The sequence below is a fragment of the Phyllostomus discolor genome, chromosome 8 (assembly GCF_004126475.2).
Source record: "Phyllostomus discolor isolate MPI-MPIP mPhyDis1 chromosome 8, mPhyDis1.pri.v3, whole genome shotgun sequence".
NCBI lineage: Eukaryota > Metazoa > Chordata > Mammalia > Chiroptera > Phyllostomidae > Phyllostomus > Phyllostomus discolor.
In genome coordinates, this window is record NC_040910.2 from 105,138,491 (window position 1) to 105,148,099 (window position 9,609).

Here is a 9,609-nt window from a genome sequence, read left to right on the forward strand (position 1 = left end):
GGTTCCGTCCCGAAGGGCCAATCGCAGCTGGGGTTTTACACCCACCAATGAAAGGCTGAGTTGACCGGGGCCTGTTTGAATGAACCAATTAGATAAGGAAGGCGGGACTAGGGGTGTTTTCCAAAGGCACCACTCTGAGGTGTGGCGGGGAGACGGACAGGGAATCTGGCCAATGAGGAGGGCTCTTTTTGTTCAGGCTGTGCAGAAATCCGAGCGGAATAACGCGGTGCGGGCGTGAAGGGGCTTTCTGAGGGGCAGACTGGGGCAGAGAGAGGGGGGAGTGTCTCCACTCCCCGGAGCGTCCCCTCATGTCAGCTCCCTGAACTGTAGAGACCGTCCTCCGTCCCGGGGTTCTTTAGCGAGAGGAAGAGACCCCGAGCTCCATTCTGAGGAAACGTCCCTCATTTTCCCCCGAGGAGACCGAGCGCCGGCCCTCGGGACCGGCCGCCTGGCCTTTTGCCTCAGCAGCGCGGGTTCCGGCGGCTGCCTCGACCTCCCCGACGAGAATTTATTTTTCAGAGAAACGAAAGTGCCGCGGCTGTGGCTTGTGGTTTCGTGTGGCGGGGGGGCGTGGCGGGGTCACGCGCGAAATAGTGGCAGCGGGCGGCCGCCCGCCCGTCCAAGGGGATAGTTGGTAGTTACGGCCTCGGGAGCTGGGGGCGGCCTGGGGGTCGTTCCGGGACTGACCCCCCCACAACCTCGACGGCCCGGGAGGCGCCCTGCCGCGGTGGCCCCTGCCGCCCTCGTCTGCGTTGGGGTCCCCGCGCTCCGCGGGCCGGGCCGGCCCTGCGGACGGGCCGAGAGGATGCCCACGGCCGCTGTGTTTTATCCCTCCGGTGCAGAAGGGTTCGGGCGGGTTTCTTTTTTTCCTCACCAACCCACGATGTTGGGATGACCAAAACCAAAACAAAACAGAACAAACAAAAAAAAACGAACAAAACAAAACAAAAAAGGTGTTAGTGTCGCAGGTTCGATTCCCAGCCAGGGCACATGCCTGGGCTGCAGGCCACGGCCCCCAGCAACCGCACATTGATGTTTCTCTCTCTCTCTCTCTCTCTCTCTCTCTCTCTCTCTGTCTCTCTCCCTTCCCTCTCTAAAAATAAATAAATAAAAATTTTTTTAAAAAAGGCGTTGCCCTTACAAGATGCTAGGAAGAACCCCCCGGTGTGCAGGACTGCCAGGTCCCTCTCGGCCACCACCCGCCCGCCCCCCCCCCCAACCCCGCCAGCATCCCTGGGGGTTCAGCCCCAGCCGGGCCATTTGCCAGTGGCGTGACCTTGCCGGAGGCGGTCTCTCACCGCTTTCGTTTCCTCTGCTTCAAACAAACAAACAAATAAAATAAAATAATAGTATGACCTCAAATTTGTGTGACGCTTCCACGAACGCAGCAGTTAGAATAGTAAGCTACTTGTATCAGGATCAGGAGGCATGCCCATTTGGATTTAATGCTTTTGGGGTTTTTTTTCCTGCTGAAAGAACTCGAGGGTCTACCACTTGTTAATCACCCGGCACATCCGGTGTCCACTCTGCTGGCGAAGCCCCAGGGCGGGGGAGGGGGGCCAGCAAGGAGGCGTCGGGATGTGGCGGACGGGCAGTCACAGTCACGGGTGGAAGAAGCCCGCGGCTGGGATGGTCGGGAAAGCCAGAGGAATGGCGCTTTGGCCTTGCTCATGTCCCTGTCCTCCGGTTTCCCGGTCGCCAGTGGTTCCCAAGAGCGTCCGGGGTCGCCTGCGCAGGACCACGGGCGGTGGGGGAGCCCATCCCGCGCCTTCTGCCCGTCCAGAAGGTCAGCCGTCCGGGTCAGGTTGGCCGGGCGAGGGTGCCCAGCTGTTTGGTCCAACACTAGATGCTGCCGTGAAGGTATTTTGTAGATCTGATTGACATCGCCAATCAGGGGGCTTTCAGTAAAAGGATTACTCTCCATAGTGTTGATAAGTCTCACCTAATTAATGGAAGGTCCTAAGAGCAAAAAATCAAAACCAAAACTAAAACCAAGAGGTTTCCCAGCAAAGAAAGATTTCTGCCTCAGGATTGTATCAAAATCCTGCACGAGCCTCCTCTGGCCTACTGGCCTACCCTACAGATTGCAGACTTGCCGCCCCCACCACTGGAGCCAGTTCCTTTAATATACATAAGGTTTTGAGTGCCAGTTTTGTACTAGGCACTATAATCAGCCATTTATATAATCCCCCCACCCCCAATCTTTAGAACAACTCTTTAAACTGAGAAAACCGAGACTTGGAGGTGTTAGGTAATTTCCTCAAGATTGTAAATCTCTCCTTATCTTTTAAGACTCAGATCCAGTGTCACCTCCCTTTGAAGTTCTCCTTAAGCGCCTGGGGCTCCTCTAAGTTTTCTTTACATTCAGAGCTTTTCTCTCTATTACGTATAGCACTGATCGTGACGCATTTGCCCAAAGGACTCCCTCTTCAGACCGGGAGGTCTTCTGAAAGCATGGGTTTGCCTGCTCCTTCTGGAACCCTCAGCACTGAGTTCAATGCCCACTCCCTCCCCGAGGGGCCCTCAGTGAATGACACTGTCAGTGCTATCACTGTCTATCAGGGTGGGGGGGCAGCGTACCCAGCAGCAAACACCATCCCCCCCCCTCACTTGTGCAGGAGTGCACGGACGCTGGAGGAATGGCCCAGCAAAGTCAACCCCCAAAGTGAAGAAACAGGCACACACGAACCTCTGCTTGCACCCTCGTGGAACCTGGGGCCCACTGTACCAACAGTTTGCCCCATCTTCTGGGGATTCAGTGGAAGGCTCGGTACCCATTGCTGACATTGGCAGGGATGCCCTTGGGGATGCTAGGGTTGTCCCTGAGCACCTGTACCTTGAACTCAAAGACCCAGTGCGTGAGCTGCAGGAAGGAAAACCCAGAATGGGCAGAAGGGATCAGCTGCCAGCGTCCCGGGGGAATTCTCCTGAGTAAGGCTGCACCCCCATGAGGTGAAAGGGGGAGGAGGAGAATTCCCCACTGGGTGAATGAATGTGCCTGCTCCTGACTGGGAGTGGGTAAAGAGCCAGCAGCGAGCCAGCAGCCCCTGCAATCTCATTCACGAGCCTCAAATGTCTCCTACCCTCCTCTCAAATGTTCTGCTCTTTCCGGATTGCTTCTGAGGACAGGGTGAGGTGGGGGTGCAGAGAGGTGAGGTGCTCCTACGACCAGGTGCCTCACCTGAACGCAGCAGGTGAAGTCTGTTTCCTGGAAGCAGAAGCAGGGCAGTCACAGCATTCCTCTGTGGACAACCCTCCTGCCCCTCTTACTTGGGGCTACCCCGGGGGCAGAAGGCACGTGTTGGGGGTGGTGACGTTCGACCTCCAGGAGGTCCACTTCCGTCCTGCACCTGGAAGGAGGCAGGAGGGGTGGAGGTGAACGACAGAAGTGGCGGGCTGTGTTTGGGAGTAGGGGACTCTTGTAGGGAAGGGCAAGGAGGCCCGATGGGAACAGCATGTGTGCATGGGAAAATGCTCATGGCCCTGAGGTCACTCAGGGAAATCTAAGATGGTGCTGGGCGTGAGGCCTTAAATTAAAGTCACAGAATCATTAACTAACTATTGGGTTCCAGGCCCCATGAGAGTACTTGAGTATAAATATAGCAATTGTCTCAGCAAGAATCTGGGTTCTTAGTCTGAGACTCCTGTCGCCACCTTTACCCCAGTCCCCTGGGGTTCAGAAGACCCTCAGCCCCCCTTCTACCCCAAAAATGCTGTCATACATCACCCATGCACCATTCGCTCATTCATACCCCCAACATTCCCTCCCACCTCCCACCTCCCACCAACCACACACAACATCCACCCTTCACTTCTGGTCTGACTGCTCCTGCCAAAGGTGAGGCTGCTGTGCTCAGAGGCCGGGGTCCCTGTAGGATCCCCACAGCCCCCCCCCCCCCCACACACACATAGGGCTCAGTACCTGTTCTTGCTGTTGGAGCAGACAAGGCATGCAGTAGAGATACAAGCAGGGCAGGGAGGCTTTCTCACTCCAACTTCTCAGCCTTCCTTCTGATCCCTTCCCCCACGGCCGCTGCCACCCCAGAGGGTCCCCAGTTCCCTGAAATGTTTCACCTAGAATGGCATTTATCTGACATGCGGGGGCCCAGCAGGGCAGGCAGACCCAGAAGGAAGGTCAAGAGCAGGGTTGGATCGCCATGGAAGAGAGATTAGGAAGGACTAGGCTGGCTCTTAGATCACTAGGTCCAACCTCCTCATGGTGAGATGGGGAAACTGAGGCCCAGAGAGAGGTGTAACTGCAGTTGACTGCCGTGGGGCATGGCTCTGGCCTGGGGGGGCAGAGTGAGAAAGCCATTTATGTCTCCTAATGTGGTGTGAGGAATGGGGTCATCTGGGCCTGTCACTTTCTCCCCAGCCCTGCAAGTAGCAGAAATCCCAGATAAGGTCCCTGAGAGGTAGGACATTGTGATGTATAATAAGAAACATATTTGGTATTCTTCAGCGCTCCTAAAACGCTTGGAATTTCCTAAGTGGTGAAAGCAATGAAGCTATCTTTTGTTATGTTAAGGAGACAAGTTTTCGAAAGCCCCTAGGTAATTAAGAATGGGGGTTGGTTGCCAGGGGAACCAGTTAAGAGATTAGGGGGTTGGAACTTTGGCCTTACCCACTGACCTCCCAGGAAGGGAGAGGGGCTGGAGATGGTGTGCAATCACCAGTGACCAGTGGTTTCACCAATCATGCCTATGTCCCAAAAACCCAGAAAACCACAAAAGGACAGGGTCAGAGAGTTCCTGGGCTGGTGAATGCTCGCCCGTGCAGCGGGACGGGCTCCCTGGGAGAGGGCAGGGAAGCTCTGCGCCCTTGCCCCAGGCCTTGCCCGATGCCAGCTTCCATCTGGCTGTTTCTGGGTTGTATTCTTTTTATAATAAACCTGTGATCTAATAAGTACAATGTTCCTCTGAGTTCTGTTTCTCTGGCCACTGAAGGAGGGGGCAGTCTTGTAGGACGGAGCCCGTAACCCATGAGGTCTGATGCTAATTCCGGGTAGCTAGTGTCAGAATTGAGTGAAATTGTAGGGCACTCAGCCACTGTTGGAGACTTGCTTGATGGTGTTGGAAAACCCCACACATCAGAATTGGTGTCAGAATCGAAGGTGGGTCCCAGAAAGAAAGAAATAGGGCGGAGTGGGATGCTGTGTGCCTCTGCCTGCATCCGTTTCCCGGGTGGTCTCATCTCTTGGGGCTCTAGCCCCTTCCCTTCCTCACCCTACATCTGCTTTCTTGTTTGCTGGTGGGAGAGCCTGAGTAGAGACTCCGTGTCTGCGGGATCTGACAGAGCCTGGGGGAGAACTCCCGTTCCTTAATGAGAGTCCCAGTGGGAGCATGGCAGGGGACTGGCATTCCTGGTAGCTAGCTGCTTCCCCAGCTCTGACTTTGGCCTTGAACCCAGGGGCCTGACATGAGGAGGAGGATACTAGAGCTGCAGAGCCCTATCCTCCAGTCCATGTGTTGCCTTCAGAGGGCCCCTGGCTGCTGCGGGGAGCAGGCCTGGTGGGTGGATGCAGGGTCTGAGACCCGGTCCAGCTTGGCAGTTACTGCCTCATTTCTTCCTCTAAGGAATGCAAGTGTGCGTGAATGAATGAATAGGAGGAGTTTGCACTGGGATCTCTCCCATCTTTCCAAGCTCTTCATTTCATCACATCTATCCATCTTTTCTTTCTTTTCATCTGTCTGTCCTGTTCCAAGTTTCGGTCTCTCCCTCTCTTGGCCTTCCCTTTGCTAGTACCCTCTCCCGTTCTCTCTATCTTCCCACCTCAAAGCACCGTAGAATTTTAGAATCAGAAAAAGTCACAATTAATGATGCCACTAATTTGTAACCTGCTTTCTGGGATATACGTCCTTCCACATTTATGGCCTTGTTGGATCCTCCTTCAGGGCCCTATGGATTGGCATCCCCATTTTACAGATGAAGAAACTGAGGTCCACCATGGTGAAGACACAAGCCCAGAGTGTGTGATTAGTCAGAGCAGAGCTGGGATTTTAACCCCTGGTGAGACGGAGTGCTCTGTCTGCAAGAGCACTCTGCCCCACAGCTGGTGGGCCGCAACTGGAGAGCAAAGCCCTTCCCAGTGGTAGGCCATCTGCCTCTCCCCTGCCTCCGGGGCCCAGCTTCTGCTACTGTTGAGACCATCCCGTCTGGGTGGGGGTAAGGAAGAGGCTGCACACAGACTTTAGGAGTACTGGCTCCAAGCATCAAGCCTCTTGAAAGGCAGAGGCTGAGGGGGTAAGAACTGGGGAGAGAGGAGGTGGGGGGCTAGGTGGGTGAGGGGCTCCAGGTAGTGTGGGCTGTGTTTCTGGGCCCACTCAGCCCTGTCCCTTTGTCCTCAAATTCTGCCCCCCACCCCAGCACTCACCAGCTGGCTTTAGGACTGTCCCTACTTCTTAGGACAAGGACAGAAGCACAAGAGGTCCGAGGCATGGAAAGCCTGGTGGGCACTGTGGTGGGCACCGTGGGCGCAACAGCCTCTTGGTACACAGAACTCTGACAGGGGCAGCCTGGCGCGAGGGAGAGATGCTCTCTGGGTTTGGGCTGTGGCGCTTCTGGGTGCAGTGAGGGTGCCAGCTGGGCCACGGGCACAAGCTCCGTGTCACCCACAGATGGGTTTAAAGCACAGTTGCTTGTGACCTGAAGCCAGTCTTTTTCCTACCAGGAGCACCATCTAAAAACGGATTTATAGGGTTGCCATGGTGATCGGTAATCATAACGGTGAACGTGTATGGAGTCTTACTCTGTGCCGGGCGCTGTGCCGAGTGCTTTACACACATCGTTTCCGCAGTTCCTCGCACGGCCCTGCGGGGCTCCGCTGGCGTTATCCCTCTTTTACCACGGAGGGCATTTAAGGATAAGAGGGAGGATGTCACTTGGCCAAAGTCGCAGAGCTAGTAAATGGCAAATCCAGGGTTCGGCGCAGGCAGGCGTTTTGGCTCCAGGCGCTTAATCTCACTTGGCTGATCTCGGCGAACAGCTAACACTCACTGGGCACTTACTATGCAGCAGGCATCATCATGAGCATTTTACACAGGTCCATTCATTGAGTCATTGCAGGCGTCCTATGTAACAGTCGCTTAATGAATGCCGAGGGGTGTGCTGAAGGGTCCCAAACCCACTGCCGGGGATCCAGTCCCGGCGGCCGCCTTGAGAGCCAGCACTCTTTAAAAAAATAAACAAGCAAAAAAGATTTTTTTCTTAAAAAAATTAAGGTATAACATACATACATACGTACGTACATACATACAGGAGAGTGCAGAAATGAGAAATATTTAGCTCAGGGAAGGTTCCCATAGTGAATATACTGCGTAAATACTAAACATTACTGGTACCCTAAAAAGACCCCTTTCCGTAACAACTTCCACGCTTTTCCCTGAAGCTGACCTCTATCTTGACTTCTAAAACCATACATTACCATATTTTTAGGACTATAAGACGCACCTAGGTTTTAGCGGAGGAAAATAGGAAAAAATTTTTTGAAGCAAAAAATGTGGCAAAATATTTAATAACCTGTGACCCCGCTCCACCACTGCCCCCCTGCCACAGCAAGCCAGGCAAGCTACATTCAGACTATAAAACACACCTGCACCCCCCAAAACTTGGGGGGAGGGGAAGAAAGTGCATCTTATAGTCCAAAAAAATATGGTAGTTTTGCCTGGTTTTGAGTTTTATATAAATAGAATCATACAGTGGTACTCTTCTGTTCAATATGTGATTCATCGTGATTCAATACATGATTCATCTATGTTGCTAGATATAGCAATACTTTATTCAACTGTAGATTCATCTACCCTGCCATTGATCCCAGTGTTTGGCTGAATAATGCTTCTATAAACAATCTTTTGCATGTGCTCGGGCACACACACGTGCACACACACACATTTCCATTAGGTGTATATCTGGGGGTGGAATTTTTGTTGCTTTCAAATGGTTGTACAAATTTGTTTCCTGTATGACAGTCCCCTTACTTCACATCTTGATATTGTCAGTATTTAAAATTTTTACCAAGCTGGTGGATACGTAGTGGTATTCCATTATGTTTTTCCACATGCATTTAGTAAGTGAGGTGTAACCAGAAGCAAGCGCTCTGAACACCCACTCTGTACAGCTTTTCCTAACAAGCCTATGTGGAAGGCGTGGTTATCACCCCCATTTTGCAGATGGGGACATGGAAGCCATGCTCCCTTTTTCCTTCCTCTCTTGCAATCCACTCACCTTTCCTGGGGACCCCTCCCCACTTTTACCCTGTGGGGCTGGGATGTCTGGTTACCACGAACCTTGGGAGGCCTCTCGGGCCAGGAAGTTCTCCTGGGTAGGGAGGAGAGGAGGCTGGGGTGGCGTGGGCGGGGGCGGGGAGGAGAGAATGGGTGAAGCATAGAGGCTGGTGTGTGGGACCAGAGATCCTGGCTCTGGGCATGGGATGATGAGGCCAGAAGAGAGGTCTCGGGACCAAACAGAAAGCACGACTGGGGCTATCTGTTTGTGAGCTGCTAGCGCTGGTGGGGAAGGGGAGGCCTGTAGCCAGGGAATGTGGACCCCTGAGAGTGGGAATGTTGGGGATCTCTCTGGGTCCAAGGCCCTCTGTCTGGGGTTGTCCTGAATCTGAGGACTCTGGAGGGTCTCTAATCCTACAGTCTTTTGGGAGGTGGTCTTTCTGGGTTCAGACATCACTTGGTAGGGTGTCTCTGAGTTTACTAAGGAGTAGGTAGCACTCTGTTTTCCAGGGCCAGGGGGAGTAGGAGGCAGGGCCCGGAGACACTCCAGGGAACGTGGTGAAGGACATGGGGTCTGCTTGCATCCTGGGCTTCTGGTCTTTTAGGCCCAGAGGCATCTGGCAAGGTGGCCCCTTGTCCTTCGACTTAACAGGTGTCAGGAGAGGCAGAGCAAGTGATTTCCCCACTGTGACGTCTGTCTCTCTCTGTCCAGAGCCCTGCCTTGTCTCTGCTCTTGCAAGCAGTACTCTCCGCATAGATTCTCCCCTGTCCCCCTCCCTGGAGCCCTGAGCCCACGGCTCACTGGTGGTGCTCTGGCAGCACAGGCAGCATGGCACAGGGCGAGGTCCACAGCAGGCAGCACATTTTTTCGGCTTAAGTTACGTTGAGCGAGCCCGTCACCTCTCTGGGTGGTGGCAGGGCTCTCACAGGGTCCAACCTCACTCACTTGGCTCATCTCCTGCACGGGGTTTGGGCAATGAGGAAGAGACACCCCCGGTGCCAACTGGCCTGCAACCGGTGCTGACTCCGGACGGTTGGGAGCCATGCCAGCACTGGGCCTGGGACCATGCGAATCGGCTCCAGAAGATCTCCTTTCTTAAACGGCCCAAGCGAGATGGCTCTCACAATTCAATGAGCTCCCCTCCTCCATTTTACAGATGGCAAAACTGAAGCTGAGGAAGGGGAAGTGGCCACAAAGCTGGCAAGGAGCAGGGCGGGCTGGACTGGAGATATGACACTGGGTCCCGGCCAGCCCCACAGCAGATGGACTCTCCTCTCCCCACGCCTTCCCCTGCTAGGTGTCCACTTCTTGAGCTGAATGTCCTCGGCAGGACTCAGGCCCTGTCCTCTGGACCTGACGTCCTCTTTGGGTCTCCGTGGAGGCCCT